The following is a 15,163-nucleotide window of genomic DNA, read 5'->3' on the forward strand; positions in this document are numbered from 1 at the left end:
GTACTTATCCATGCGCGTGCCCACCGGTGCCGGCTCCCTTCAGCAGGCTGCCCTCGGTACTTATCCATGCGCGTGCCCACCGGTGCCGGCTCCCTTCAGCAGGCTGCCCTCGGTACTTATCCATGCGCATGCCCACCGGTGCCGGCTCCCTTCAGCAGGCTGCCCTCGGTACTTATCCATGCGCATGCCCAGCAGTGCCGGCTTCCTTCAGCAGGCTGCCCTCGGTACTTATCCATGCGCATGCCCACCAGTGCCGGCTCCCTTCAGCAGGCTGCCCTCGGTACTTATCCATGCGCATGCCCACCAGTGCCGGCTCCCTTCAGCAGGCTGCCCTCGGTACTTATCCATGCGCATGCCCACCAGTGCCGGCTCCCTTCAGCAGGCTGCCCTCGGTACTTATCCATGCGCATGCCCACCAGTGCTGGCTCCCTTCAGCAGGCTGCCCTCGGTACTTATCCATGCGCATGCCCACCAGTGCCGGCTCCCTTCAGCAGGCTGCCCTCGGTACTTATCCATGCGCATGCCCACCAGTGCCGGCTCCCTTCAGCAGGCTGCCCTCGGTACTTATCCATGCGCATGCCCACCAGTGCCGGCTTCCTTCAGCAGGCTGCCCTCGGTACTTATCCATGCGCATGCCCACCAGTGCCGGCTCCCTTCAGCAGGCTGCCCTCGGTACTTATCCATGCGCATGCCCACCAGTGCCGGCTTCCTTCAGCAGGCTGCCCTCGGTACTTATCCATGCGCATGCCCACCAGTGCCTGCTTCCTTCAGCAGGCTGCCCTCGGTACTTATCCATGCGCATGCCCACCAGTGCCTGCTTCCTTCAGCAGGCTGCCCTCGGTACTTATCCATGCGCATGCCCACCAGTGCCTGCTTCCTTCAGCAGGCTGCCCTCGGTACTTATCCATGCGCATGCCCACCAGTGCCGGCTCCCTTCAGCAGGCTGCCCTCGGTACTTATCCATGCGCATGCCCACCAGTGCCTGCTTCCTTCAGCAGGCTGCCCTCGGTACTTATCCATGCGCATGCCCACCAGTGCGGGCTCCCTTCAGCAGGCTGCCCTCGGTACTTATCCATGCGCATGCCCACCAGTGCCTGCTTCCTTCAGCAGGCTGCCCTCGGTACTTATCCATGCGCATGCCCACCAGTGCCTGCTTCCTTCAGCAGGCTGCCCTCGGTACTTATCCATGCGCATGCCCACCAGTGCCTGCTTCCTTCAGCAGGCTGCCCTCGGTACTTATCCATGCGCATGCCCACCAGTGCCTGCTTCCTTCAGCAGGCTGCCCTCGGTACTTATCCATGCGCATGCCCACCAGTGCCGGCTCCCTTCAGCAGGCTGCCCTCGGTACTTATCCATGCGCATGCCCACCAGTGCCGGCTCCCTTCAGCAGGCTGCCCTCGGTACTTATCCATGCGCATGCCCACCAGTGCTGGCTCCCTTTAGCAGGCTGCCCTCGGTACCCGCCAGTGCTGGCTTCCTTTAGCAGGCTGCCCTCGGTACTTATCCATGTGCATGCCCACCAGTGCCGACTCCCTTCAGCAGGCTGCCCTCGGTACTTATCCATGCGCATGCCCACCAGTGCCGGCTCCCTTTAGCAGGCTGCCCTCGGTACTTATCCATGCGCATGCCCACCAGTGCCGGCTTCCTTCAGCAGGCTGCCCTCGGTACTTATCCATGCGCATGCCCACCAGTGCCGGCTCCCTTCAGCAGGCTGCCCTCGGTACTTATCCATGTGCATGCCCACCAGTGCCGGCTTCCTTCAGCAGGCTGCCCTCGGTACTTATCCATGCGCATGCCCACCAGTGCCTGCTTCCTTCAGCAGGCTGCCCTCGGTACTTATCCATGCGCATGCCCACCAGTGCCTGCTTCCTTCAGCAGGCTGCCCTCGGTACTTATCCATGCGCATGCCCACCAGTGCCGGCTCCCTTCAGCAGGCTGCCCTCGGTACCCGCCAGTGCTGGCTTCCTTTAGCAGGCTGCCCTCGGTACTTATCCATGCGCATGCCCACCAGTGCTGGCTCCCTTTAGCAGGCTGCCCTCGGTACCCGCCAGTGCTGGCCTCCTTTAGCAGGCTGCCCTCGGTACTTATCCATGCGCATGCCCACCAGTGCTGGCTCCCTTTAGCAGGCTGCCCTCGGTACCCACCAGTGCTTGCTCCCTTTAGCAGGCTGCCCTCGGTACTTATCCATGCGCATGCCCACCAGTGCCGGCTCCCTTCAGCAGGCTGCCCTCGGTACTTATCCATGCGCATGCCCACCAGTGCCGGCTCCCTTCAGCAGGCTGCCCTCGGTACCCGCCAGTGCTGGCTTCCTTTAGCAGGCTGCCCTCGGTACTTATCCATGTGCATGCCCACCAGTGCCGGCTCCCTTCAGCAGGCTGCCCTCGGTACTTATCCATGCGCATGCCCACCAGTGCCTGCTTCCTTCAGCAGGCTGCCCTCGGTACTTATCCATGCGCATGCCCACCAGTGCTGGCTCCCTTTAGCAGGCTGCCCTCGGTACCCGCCAGTGCTGGCTTCCTTTAGCAGGCTGCCCTCGGTACTTATCCATGTGCATGCCCACCAGTGCCGGCTCCCTTCAGCAGGCTGCCCTCGGTACTTATCCATGCGCATGCCCACCAGTGCCGGCTCCCTTCAGCAGGCTGCCCTCGGTACTTATCCATGCGCATGCCCACCAGTGCCGGCTCCCTTCAGCAGGCTGCCCTCGGTACCCGCCAGTGCTGGCTTCCTTTAGCAGGCTGCCCTCGGTACTTATCCATGTGCATGCCCACCAGTGCCGGCTCCCTTCAGCAGGCTGCCCTCGGTACTTATCCATGCGCATGCCCACCAGTGCTGGCTCCCTTCAGCAGGCTGCCCTCGGTACTTATCCATGCGCATGCCCACCAGTGCTGGCTCCCTTTAGCAGGCTGCCCTCGGTACCCGCCAGTGCTGGCTCCCTTCAGCAGGCTGCCCTCGGTACTTATCCATGCGCATGCCCACCAGTGCTGGCTCCCTTTAGCAGGCTGCCCTCGGTACTTATCCATGCGCATGCCCACCAGTGCCGGCTCCCTTCAGCAGGCTGCCCTCGGTACTTATCCATGCGCATGCCCACCAGTGCCGGCTCCCTTCAGCAGGCTGCCCTCGGTACTTATCCATGCGCATGCCCACCAGTGCTGGCTCCCTTTAGCAGGCTGCCCTCGATACCCGCCAGTGCTGGCTTCCTTTAGCAGGCTGCCCTCGGTACTTATCCATGTGCATGCCCACCAGTGCCGGCTCCCTTCAGCAGGCTGCCCTCGGTACTTATCCATGCGCATGCCCACCAGTGCCGGCTCCCTTCAGCAGGCTGCCCTCGGTACTTATCCATGCGCATGCCCACCAGTGCCTGCTTCCTTCAGCAGGCTGCCCACTTATCCATGCGCATGCCCACCATGCGCATGCCCACCAGTGCCGGCTTCCTTTAGCATCCTTGAGGACTAAAGGCCAGCACTCCCTTGTCCGGTGTCCCTCTGTCATGGAGCGATCGATGGTAAAGATGGACGTCGTACACACTGGCAATGAAACGAGGGAAGTAGAAAAGATTGGGGTTTGAATGTTTCTTATAGGGTGGGGTTGGGACAGAGGGGTGCTTGGAGGCAGGTGTTTTTCCTTGGATTCTCTTAAAGTGGAATGGGGCTCTCCTTATGGGTGTCTAGGAAGATGGTGGGTGACGGTGGAAGACTTCCCATGACTGAGTGAGCTGACATTTGCCCTGCTACGGGAAGGTGCTGGGGCGAGAGGCTCTGCTCCCACCCCCTCCACCCATCATTGGTCAGTGATTGCTTCGTCTTGTACTAGACATGCACTATGGAGTAAGGGTGCCAAGTGTGAGTGTGTAGCGGCCAGCAGAGGTTGGTGCATGCGGGTCATCCCCATACCCTTGTCTGCTCTCCCAGCTTGGTCTGCTCCGTCCCTTGCTAGTTGACTTGCTGCTGTCCCTTAGTGTGAAGCAGGGGCCGGGGATTAATCCTCCGTGGTGTCGGTGGCATCCCTAAGGATTGCGCTCCTGCAAATGGAGCTCCCTGTCGGAACTGGAGCTCTGGCCGCTTTCTTTCATGTTGTCTTCAATGGGACGCTGCTGCGGCTCACGCTGTCCCCGGCGGCGTTCATCTCAAGCGGCAGCAGAGTGCAGTCCTGTCTCCAGGCCAAGTGGCGTATGCATGGGTAATGGGTCTCTTTTACTCTACCCTGCAGTGACCTACCTGTGACGGGGACTATTGTGGTGGGCCATTTCCTGGTCTGAAGAGACCACGGTGTGCAGCTGTTGCCAGGTGATGCCGTGAAGGATGTGCCAGTTGTTTGATTCCACTCCTGAACATGAGGACCGACTGTCTTTCAGTGTCATGGCCTGAGCGTCCATATCGATCAGCATATTGGATTACCCTCACAGGGTATATATCATGCCACATTCCTAGATTACATTTTTCCACGGGGCTCGGAGGGGGGGGGGGCTTTTTTTTGTAAGTATGTTATTAAATGACTGCATCCAGGCCATGTTCTGAGCCCCTTTACGTGTGGGGTTTCAGATGGATTGAAGATGGACTGAATCATCACTGCTGGGCAGGAAAGTGGCCAAATAGTGAGACTGGTGGCTCTTCTCACTGCCTGGTGGCATCTTTTGTGGTTTTGTCTACCTCTGCATTCCATTCTCTCATCGCGTGTCTTGCTTAAACCCTGTGAGCAGTCTCTTTCGTAGGCTTGAGGGGTTTCTTGTGTGAAGGTTTAGGGTGGTGATGGTTTGAGTATAATCGTCGTCATCAGGCTTATGGAATTTGCTTTGATCTCCATAATTATTCAGTGGGGGAGGGTGGAGGCCCTGGGGGGGGAGGGGCGCACACTTTGTTTTAGTTGCACTGCAGAGGGCGCCCCTCTTGAGATACGCACAGTACGTTCCCTTGCTCTGTGGGGAATTGGCAGGAGGAATGCTTACTCTATTTTCGTTATGATGGATGTAAATTATAACAAAAGAAGTGTTGGGCTCAAAGGCCAATTTTGCCAAATGTGGTTGCCCCCTGTACTCTGCTGCCTTTTTTGGTTGTATTTTTTTCTCCTGCCAGACCGATTGTCTGGCTCTGTTGTATGTGCTCTCTTGGCTCTGTCTGACCTCTACGGTAGGGATACCCGATAATCCCCAGGGAGGGTACTCTCTCTGATACGTGGCTAGGCCGTTGGTGGATTTTTCACCTGTGTTGAATAGTTCACTGGGTTAATCCGTTTTACCTGGCGGGGCCCTTATGAACCCCCTTCTCCATACGTCGTCTTTGTTTTGCCTAAAAGGTCTGGGGGAGGACATGACTATCCCTTGTCCCTCTTTGTGCGTGAGAGAAGAGGTGGCGATCTGTGGTCACTGGTCGGTGCTGGGGGTCCCGTCTGTCTGGTGCGCAGACGGAAACCAGTTTTGACTGGCATAGCCAGATGCCTGTTGCATTCCTGTGTGCGTGCGCGCGAGACCCTTCCAGAATGCATGGGTGTGCTTGGGGTGATGGTCTGCCATTAGATGAATCCTCTGTCGATTTCCCCATCCAGTCAGGCCTGCTGCCCACGGAGGACTGGAGCTCTGCACCAGTATCTTTTCTTTTCAGATTTAAACTTCGATGAAACGGAGCACAATGTTTAAAACAGTAAAGATAGCCCAGTGAATCGAAATTAATGTGCACCCGTGTTTGGCATCTATAACCTAACCCCAGCACATGAGGCTGAGGACAAGCTCCAACAAGACAGCGAGGCTCTTCCACTCAGGATGGTCAGACTGTAACTTCAGCGGTGCTCCCTTCTCCCAATTCGGTGTAGACCACTGGATCACAGCTCCTGCTCTACGGCCTAGTCTCCCTGAAGCTCCTCACCATGCCTGCGTTGCCGGACCCAGAAGTGAGTTATTCTTTATTTGGTGCAGACCACTGGATCACAGCTCCTGCTCTACGGCCTAGTCTCCCTGAAGCTCCTCACCATGCCTGCGTTGCCGGACCCAGAAGTGAGTTATTCTTTATTCGGTGCAGACCACTGGATCACAGCTCCTGCTCTACGGCCTAGTCTCCCTGAAGCTCCTCACCATGCCTGCGTTGCCGAGCCCGGCTGCCAGATAATCTTCCTGCCAGCACACCAGGCAAGCCGTCTGTTACTGTAGTCCATAACTGGGAATCACCAGGAGCCTGTGCTGCCTGGATTTCTGTACCCAGACCACCAAATTCGACTTCATGGTCCGTCTTCCATGGCTGGCTTTGCGTTGGTGCAACTTTTTAAATCATAGCTCTCGTTCCTGGGGTCTACTGCATGACCCCACCACCCTCTGGCGAAATCCCGGGCACAAGGACCATGTGGGAAGCGTGCATGGACTACCGCCGAATGCTCCTCTGGCTCTGACCTGGGAGTTGCTAGATCGGGAATAACTGCTTTTCCAAGGGTCTCAGGACCGCATGGGCACCTGCCAGTGCTGGCATCTGGAGTGGTTGCCGAGCAACCCGTGCATATGCATCCTGCAGAACTGCTCTTTCACGCCCAGGGTTTAATTCTCCTTCTCTGCCACTTTTTGCTGGTCTTGTCTTAATTATGTTCATCCCTGAACCCCTTCTTCGTTTTCAAGTTTCTCTTGAGGGCTTCACCAACAGAACTGCACAAACTGCTCCTTGCTGCACTTTTGCACAATCCGTTACTTCCCCACCAAAGACTGCCCACATTAGCTCTTGGTCAGCCTAGAAAGAAAGGCAATCTACGTGCCCATCATTGCGGTTTCTTTTCAGGAATGACCCCAAAGTAACTGCATACCGTTAGTCTATTTTCTCTTTGCCTTTTCTGAATATAAACGTACTTTCTTTTTTTGGGTACAAGAACCAGTGTGTGGACCTTCTTTTCTGTATTCTTGAGATGCGTGCTGTACCTGTGGACCACCTATTAAGTTAGGCGTGGGCTGCAGTGCAGCAAGTACGACTTGGGGATTCCCTCACGCTCTCTGTAATGCCAGTCGGGAAGATATCCTCGAGGACCCGGACTACAGCGCCCTAAAGACGAAGTTCCTGACGGGAGGGAAATATTCTCTATTGTGTGCATTAGGAAGCACCGGGTGACCCGATAGCTGCATTTGGAGTCAGGCATGCGTCTGAGATTAAAAGGAGGCTCTGCAGAGGTGGCTGGTGGGCTGGGTGTTGAGAAGCAAGTTGACTGGACTGACCAGCTTTGGCCTGGATCTCGTTCCTTTGCATACCAGGGGGGTGGACGTTTGGCAGTTCTCCAATCCACATCCCTGCTAGCCCAGGAAAGAGGCTGGGAAGGTATGCACAGAGACCAGCAGCGATTTCAAGTGTACTGACAGGTGTGGCCACTGACAGTGCGGCCTAAGGGGTGGAGGCCACCCCGCGCTAGTAGATGGTGTCCCAGATGTGCTATATGGGGAGGGGGACCCCTCCAACTGGGCATCACACTAAGGCAGTTACAGGAGCACGCATGCACCTCCCCCCCAGCACCTATATAGCCACAAAAGAAAATGGCGCACAGGGGTCAGAACCCCTTAAAGATGTCCTTATTATTATAGGGTTCAACCCTCTGAGAGCCCATCCGGGTCTCTAGACCCAGATGCCCAACATAGAAAATGAAGGCTCCCCCCTTAAGTGATCACATTTGCAAAGCCCCCAATAAGCAAAGAAATAAATGTTTCTTTGTCACCAAAGCAGAGGGAGACCTTTCTGATTGAGTCACACACGTGCAGGTACAAAGTTGCACCCAAACCGTGGTAAATTCACTTGTGTTGTCTGTGTAATGAAGAAAATAAATGCTATTATACCGGAGTTGCAATGTTTCGAGTTTCCTCTCACATAGAAATTGCAAGTACAAAAAAAGTTTTCACATGTTTGCCAGCAGGATTTTCTGACTTTGGATTCACACGCTAGTAGAGCAAATAGGCCCATGTTAAAGCAAGCAATGGCAGCAGGTGCAAAAAAGGGGTGGAGGTGGGGGGGAGGGGGGGCACAGGAGACGATACACATGTCCAGGACTTCTCTGAAATCCAAGATGGTGGCAGGCCTCGATATAACCTCAGGCCAAACGCCTTTCAACATACATGGCACAATCCTAAGACTGCACCACCCAGATACAGTCCATGTCTCCAACCACCACCCCAGAATGGGGGCGATCAGACTGTAAAGGTCTGCCGACTTATTCCTGCTGGGTGGGGCAATTGAGAAAGAGCTGGAGAAGATGTTGGGAATGATTGGTGATAAAAAGTTGGAGGTTGGATTTAGAGTATTGAGAAGATTGGAGGGGGAAGGGAAACACTCTGGAGAACTCTGAGTTTGCAGGAGAAGAGTGGGGCGTCATCAATGAGAAGGAAACTAGGTTGGGGGGGGACAAACCATTGTCATCTGAGGAGGTATAAAATTAGTCATTTCTAACGCACCTGTAAACAGGTGTTTCTAGACGCCCCAAGGAAGAGGAAAATCAAGGGGCACAAACTATCTTACTAGGCCTTGTGTCATTCAGATCGTACCAGTGGAAGGGAGGAAAAGTGCCGGTGGGGTGGGGTGGGGGGGGGGGGGGGGGCGGGCGGTAGGGAAGGGGAGAGTGCAATAAGCAAGCTCAAGTAAATGCTGCCGGGGTGGCCAGCTCTAGGTAAGTGCAAGGAGGCTGGGGACTGTAGGGTTGCAGATACAGTCCATAGTGCACGGTACGCCCGGAGGCAGTGCATGGGGCTATGGGTCATGAGGGAGCCTGGTCCCCATAAGGTTCTTAGGGAGAGATGTCTATCTTGAGTTGCTTCCGGAACATGAGGTGGCCCTCAAGTTTGAGAGGGGCAGGGAGGCTATTCCAGAGGGAAGCATCAGCCGAGGAGAGATATCTACCCCCACACTGTACCTGGAGAAGTGTCTGACCCTCAGAGTTGGATGAGCGGAGGGCTCGAGAAGGAAGTGCTTAGGAAGAGAGAGTTGGATGTAATGTGGTGTGGGCCCAGACCCCAGAGAGCCTTGTGGACAATGTATATAGTCTTGAACTTGATCCTCGCAGCCGCCAGGAGCCAGTGGAGAGATTTAAGGGCTGGATGGATCCGATCCCTGGGCTTGAGGCCAAGGACCAGTCTGGCAGTCCTGTTCTGGATTAAGCGAAGAGTAGGGGCAGGAAGATTTAGATGGACTATTGCAATAGTCCAGCCTAGAGAGAACAAAGGCTCTGGAGACGGTGAGCTTCTGGGGGAAAAGTAAGAAAAGGAAGAATACCTCTGAGGAGTTGCAGCTGGTAGTGGGACTTCTTAGAGACAACCATGATGTGAGGAGGAGAGGGTGGAGTCAAACTTAACGCCAAGGTTTTTTGTCTCACAGGTAGAGCGCCCAAGGAGGGCTGCCAGAGTGAAAGAGGCAAAGCGGGAGCAGGGGTCCCTAAGAGTAGGATCTTGGTCTTACTGGCATTAAGGCAGATATCGTTGGAGGCACATCATTTCTGAATCGTGGATAGACAGTCGGGAATGAGCAGAGAGGGGGCAGCAGGGAGCTTGAAGGAGAGCAGAGATCCACACCATTGAAAGTTGGGAGAGAATGTAGAGATGAGATGTGCCAAGTAAAGGTTGAAGAGCCAGGGTAAGAGGTTAGAGCTGTGGAACAGCACATGTGGTGGAGAGAAAGGACCCTAGTTGGACCTTGGTGGGTCGGTTGGAGAAGGAGGTCAACCAGGCTAGGGCCTGATCCGTGATGCCCAGATTGTCAGACGTTTTATCAGGGTGGCGTCGTTGACTGTGTCGCAAGCAGAAGAAAGGTCGAGGAGGACGAGGACAGAAGGAAGACTAGAGTTGAGATTAAAGAGCAGGTCTTCCCAGGTGTTCAGGAGAGCAGTTTTCATGCTCCTGGCTGCTCTAAAGCCAGACTGATGGTGATGGAAACAACTAACAGATTCAGTATGGAGAGTAAGCTGGGAGATGGCCTGCTTTTCCAGGAGTTTGTCCAGGAAAGGAGTGATGGAGATGGGGCAGTAGTTTGCCAGGGAGGAAGGATCGGCAGAAGGCTTCTTAATGGGGGGGCTGGGGGGGGGAAGGGGTGTGCAAGGGAGTGCTTTAAGGCAGAGGGGAAACGGTGATTGCAGAAATCTGCCAAGGCTGGAGCCAGGATGTCAGTGTGGTCCTTGATGGTTCTGGTGGAGCAGGGGAGCACCTGCTTGGACGACACTTTCATAGATCAGACCTGTCTAGAAACGGTGTCTGGAGTGAACACAGGGAAGGAGGAGAGGGGCAGAGAGAGGTAGAGTAGCAAAAGGACAGGATGTCCTGAGTTTTAGTGATGTGGGAAGCAAGTGCTGTGCAAAGGGAACAGGTGTGAGGTGGAGATTGCAGTAAGATTGGTCAACTCGTTGCAGATTTTGAAGTGTTCAGCCGTGTTGGAAGCTGCAGAGACGCGGGCCTGGATGTGGGCTCTTCTTGGACAGGACAGTCTGTATTGCCTTTGGAGCAGGCGGCAGGCAAGTTTCAGGGGATGCGCCAGATGCCCTCCACTTCCCCTCTGCCACCCTCCACTTGCGTATAAAGGTAGCTAGGTAGGAGTCATACCAAGAGTTGCACTTGGAGGTGGGCTTCGAATGGATCCTCATGACGGGGACAAGGACATCAAGAGTGCTAGAGATGGAGGCGCAGGTTGGAGGGGGCTGTGTCGGAGTCTCAGCTGCAGGCATAGGAGGTGAGAAAGTGGCGGCAAGGGCCTCCGCTGACACATGCTTCATGGGCTGTGTTAGTGTCGGGGTCGACTTCACTTGGGGGACATGGTGTCATGTGGGAGAAGAAAGTGGTCAGTCCAAGAGGGAGGAGTGGTGAGAGAGTTGGAGAGTTGGAGAGGGGTATGTCAAAAGAGATGAGAACATCCAGGGTGTGCCGTACCTGGCAGTGTCGGCAGGAGGGTAAAATGGAGTCGTCGGGATTGCGAAAGAGCCTGGGGTGTGGGGAGGGGCTGTTAACAGCCTCTAGGTGGCTGTTGAGGTCTGAGGAGGAGAGTTGGAGGCAAGGAGAGACTAGTAGAGGCAAGAAGAGGCCGGCCCAGTCTGATGAAAAGGATGACCTGGCCAGGTGGCCTGTAAGTTGTAGCCACAGTCAGAGAGAGGCCAGGAGAGATGGAGAGCCTGCAGACCAGGCATTCAAAGGAGGAGTAGGCCTGCATAGGACTGACCGAGGCAGGGATCCACTCTGGGAAGATCAGGGCTACTCCACCTCCTGGAATGTTAGTTCTGGGATCGGAGAGGATCTTGTAGCCATCAGGGAGGAGAGTGCCAAAACTTGTGATGGTGCTGGTCGAGAACCAGGTCTCTGAGACAGAGGACATCCAGATGAAGTTCTTTGAGGGGTCGGCACTTGTCCGAGAAGTGTTTGACAGCATTGCGCCAATTGAGAGTAGCAACGTGGTGCAGATTGCCACCTTTTTCAGACCTCTTGGGGGTGGGGAGTTACAGGCATGAGGTAGAGGAGGAGGAGGAGGAGGAGGCGATGTGTAGATGGGAGTGGCAGGCGAAAGAAGGAAGTTAAGATGCAGCAAACACCTATTGAAAATGAGCTTGGGGTGATGGCCCTGGACTAAGACAGTGCCTTTCAGATGAACCTTAATGATGGTCTTGGAGGCGTGGTAGGGAGCCAAGAGGGCCTTCCACCTATGCCAGCATTAATTGGAGATGAAGAAAAGGGGGAGAGAACAGAAACAGGTCCATATGCCTTGAAAGTGAACGACAAAGAGGATGTCGGTGAGGGTCTGTCTGGAGGAAGCGCTGGTGTAGGTAGCTGCGATAGGGAGGCCTGGGTTGGCAACCAGGATGTCCCTCTTGAACTTCTTCCTTCAGACTCCGTGGGAGGTATAAGGTATAGGATAGGAGATGAGTAGCAGTTGGAGAAGATGGGACAAACCGCAAGCATCATCAAGGGTGCATAGGAGGGAGAAGGGCCAGGAAAGAGACACGCACGCTCAAGGCACAGCACTCTGGATCTGGATGTACCGGGGGTTGGGGGAGGGTGAGACAAAGAAAGACGCAGGAGAACTGGTAATGCACACCAGTTAACGACTCGGGAGGGAGCCTAAAGAGACCCATTGGTGCCTGGAATGCAAAACACCCAGATTCAACTTAATCTGGAAAGTTGCAGCAGGTTTACGGCAGCAGACTTCATGCTACCACGGTAGACACCAACTGGAACTGCCACTCTGGAGCTGTCATTAACCTCAGGTCCTTTGCAGATAGCGCTACCTAAAAGACTGGAGCAAAGGGCCCTGTTTTTCCAATGAGAGCACAGGAGGGAGGGAAGCAGGGAGGCTGGGTCGGGGGAGGGGAGCCAGGTGCTGCAGTGCCCTGACTGCAGGGAAATTAATTCTGCAAGGAGTGCAGGGAAATTAATCCTGCAAGGCAAGAGCCTTGTAGCGGCTGCGATGGTAGCACAGTCCAACAAAAAAAATGAAAATGAAATTGGCCCAGGACCTGCGGCAACAACTCACCCAGCCAGGGCCTCAAGGTCCGGCAATGCAGGGAACAGAACCCGAAGGGTCTACACCCTAATGGAGACGGGCCTGTTCCTCCAATGTGGGTGGTAGGGAAGGAGGAAGCACAGAGTCTGGTGAGGGGGGAGCCAGGCGCTGCAGTGCTTGGAGCGCAGGCAAATTTATTAATTGTGCAAGTCAAGAGCTTTGTAGCAGTTGTGGCCGTGATGGAAGCACGGTCCAAAAAATAAATTAAATTAGCCCAGGCAGACAAAGCTACAAGGGGAGATTAACCAAATATCATGTGAAAACTGGAGTACAGGTGGCCTCCAGAGAGGGCAAAAGAGTTCTGGCAGGCCATTGCAGACTGAACAGTTTTGTACATCCTCCCGCCTCACACAGAGCATCGTTCTGCAGGGGAATATCCTTGGGACCAGAACTCTAAACTAGGGAGGTGGTTGGTTGAGAGTGGTGTCTGGGAGTCTATCTAGGCCACGGGCGAGTAGGGCACTGTAGAATATGATGTAACAGTACCTCAGACTTTTTGCTGTGACCTTTTAGACTATTCAGTCTGGGGCATGTGGGACTTGAAGGGTTTGTACCCCCGGGCGCAAAGGAAGCGGGTTCGAAAAATATAAAACCTGAATACAAGGGGAATTCACTGGGCAGTAGATTGGTGTCAGTGAGATCCCACCCAGAGGACTTTGTAAAACTTTTGTTTTGTTCACTATCTCCTTTTGGACACTTCTCCTTTTTCTTTGAACCCTTAAAAGATGTTCAGTCTGTCTGGGGCCCTTTATGATCGAGTTACTCTAGCCTGTCTGGGAGAGCAGCAGGGAGACCTCCAGGAACATTCCCAGGTGCATCAAAAGTAGTGTGTATATATATTTCTGATATTTGTTAATCTGCTTAGAATCACATGCTGTGCATAGGTCTGACATCCAGTGGTCACTGTGGAGTATTGCATTTTGTTTTTCGTAGTCGAAAAGGGGACGTCGACAAGGCGTGTCTGTAACACTATCCCTATAGTGACGTGCGGTGTACCCACAATCCCTCACGTGTCGAGGTCCCTCAGATTGTTTTTTTCCGCCCAGCTTTTGGTCGCCTTTACGCGGAGCACCTCGAGAGACATTGCAAAACATATTTCCTGGACCTTGGTCCTGACTTATTACATTAAAAGATAGATCCCTCCCCTCGACGTAGCTGCGAAGCTGTTTCTCCGCCGAACAAGATCTTCGACAGAGGAGACTAGACAGAGGAGATCCTTCGGCGCTGCCGAACAGGTGGCCTGGCCTCACCGGCCTACATACAGTAGGGAGAGTGGGGGTGGAACGATCTTGTTTCTCTTCGAGAATGCCTTTCCTTTTACCTTCCCTTTCCCTCGGGGTTGTTATCACCACTGATCACTAATTATTGCCTCAGCTATGGAGAGGACACCCTTTAGGTTTTGCCCGCGCTGCAAGGGCAAGTACACCTGGAAGGACAAGCATAAACACTGTAATCGTTGCTTGCCCCTCAATCATAAAGAAGACGGCTGCGCGGCTTGTCAGCTTTTAAAACCCAAAACTCTAAAAGAACGTAAAGTCAAGAGGTGGGCAGCCTACGCCATGTCGAAGTCAGATTCCTCACCCGCCGCCGTCGCCGAAAGCGACGAGGAAGGTGATAACACGACCTCCGTTGCGGAAGTCTTAAACCTCTCAAGGGAGCGCTCACGCTCCTCGATGTCCGTCTCCGACTCGACGGGCTTGGCTCACGCGCTGCTTATGGGGATGAACACCCCGGCGACAAGGACGCACAAAAGACTCACTCCCATAAGCACACAACCCAAGGCTCTTCGTCGAAGACGAAGAATCCCTCAGCGCTGAAGGAGACGGAGGGCACCCCGGCGTCTACCTTAGACCGTAAGAGTCTAAAGCCCCACTCGCAAACGCAGCCGCGACCAGCGACTGGGCTTTCCACAAATAAAGGCGCTACCCCAAAACCATCCGACGTAACGCTCCATGTAAGAGCGCCCGTCACAGTACAACACGCAACGCCCGTAACGTCGAGACCAGAAACCTCCACAGACAATTTACTTGTCGAGAGCCTAGCGAGGATTGTTTCCGCCGATACCCATAAGCGGACGACGAAAGATACGTCGAATACCGCGCAAAGGGCTAAAGACACACCGAAAAAGCCAAAGGGGAGCCAGGAACTTGCCCCTTCATCTAGAGGGACTCCTGGCCTACCGGAAGGTTTTTCAGACGGCGACGGAAACCTTTCTTCGACGTTGTGGGAGAGGTCAAAGCATTTCCAGGCAGAAAACACTAATTTCCCCCCCCCCCCCCCCCCCCCCCCAGACTACTCAGGGGTACCCCATGAAACTTTGGAGAGACTCCGTTTCTGTATGGAGAAGATGGAAAGGTTTATGGAAACCCAAAACCTACCAACACCCAAAAGACCAAGAGGAGGACCCCAGGGTCAAATTTCCTAGGCTGTTTAATCCTTCGCATGACGAATTTAAATGTGTATGACCTCACTGAAGAACAACATTTTCAGGAAGAGGATGAGTTTTTGGGTGTAGAGGAGGAGGGTTTTCAAGAAAATCCAGATACAGGTGCATGGGGCTTTGGAGAGGAACTAGAGGTAGTTACCTCACACCCCTGGCAGTCCCCATCAGCGTTTTCTGACCCTGATGCCATAACCCTATCTCCTCCCAAAGACTCGCCTATTAGGAACACATCTCCTATAGATGACCA

General features: G+C 54.5%; 1 protein-coding gene across 2 annotated transcripts in view; it reads left to right on the top strand.

The window, feature by feature from the left end:
• The window catches only part of KATNBL1 (katanin regulatory subunit B1 like 1), a 175,929-nt gene that overhangs the window by 62,001 nt on the left and 98,765 nt on the right, over nt 1-15,163 (top strand). The gene's annotated exons all lie outside the window — the stretch shown is intronic.

This window comes from Ambystoma mexicanum, chromosome 14, assembly GCF_040938575.1.
Source record: "Ambystoma mexicanum isolate Mex_15411 chromosome 14, UKY_AmexF1_1, whole genome shotgun sequence".
Classification (NCBI taxonomy): domain Eukaryota; kingdom Metazoa; phylum Chordata; class Amphibia; order Caudata; family Ambystomatidae; genus Ambystoma; species Ambystoma mexicanum.